This window comes from Colobus angolensis, unplaced genomic scaffold (assembly GCF_000951035.1).
Source record: "Colobus angolensis palliatus isolate OR3802 unplaced genomic scaffold, Cang.pa_1.0 Scaffold700, whole genome shotgun sequence".
Lineage (NCBI taxonomy): Eukaryota > Metazoa > Chordata > Mammalia > Primates > Cercopithecidae > Colobus > Colobus angolensis.
This window is the reverse complement of record NW_012120711.1, coordinates 89,994-90,436: the sequence shown is the minus strand read 5'-3', so window position 1 is coordinate 90,436 and position 443 is coordinate 89,994.

The following is a 443-nucleotide window of genomic DNA, read 5'->3' as shown; positions in this document are numbered from 1 at the left end:
AGACTCCACCTCTGGGGACAGGGCACAGCTAAACAAACAAACAAAAAAGCAGCAGAAACCTCTGCAGATGCAAACGACCCTGTCTGACAGCTTTGAAGAGAGCAGTGGATCTCCCAACACTGAGTTTGAGATCTGAGAAGGGACAGACTGCCTGCTCAAGTGGGTCACTGACCCCTGAGTAGCCTAACTGGGAGACACCCCCCACTAGGGGCAGACCGACACCTCACACCTCACAAGGCGGGGTACACCCCGAGATGAAGCTTCCAAAGCAAGAATCAGTCAGGTACACTCACTGTTCAGCAATATTCTATCTTCTGCAGACTCTGCTGCTGATACCCAGGCAAACAGGGTCTGGAGTAGACTTCAAGCAATCTCCAACAGACCTACAGCTGAGGGTCCTGACTGTTAGAAGGAAAACTAACAAACAGAAAGGACACCCACGC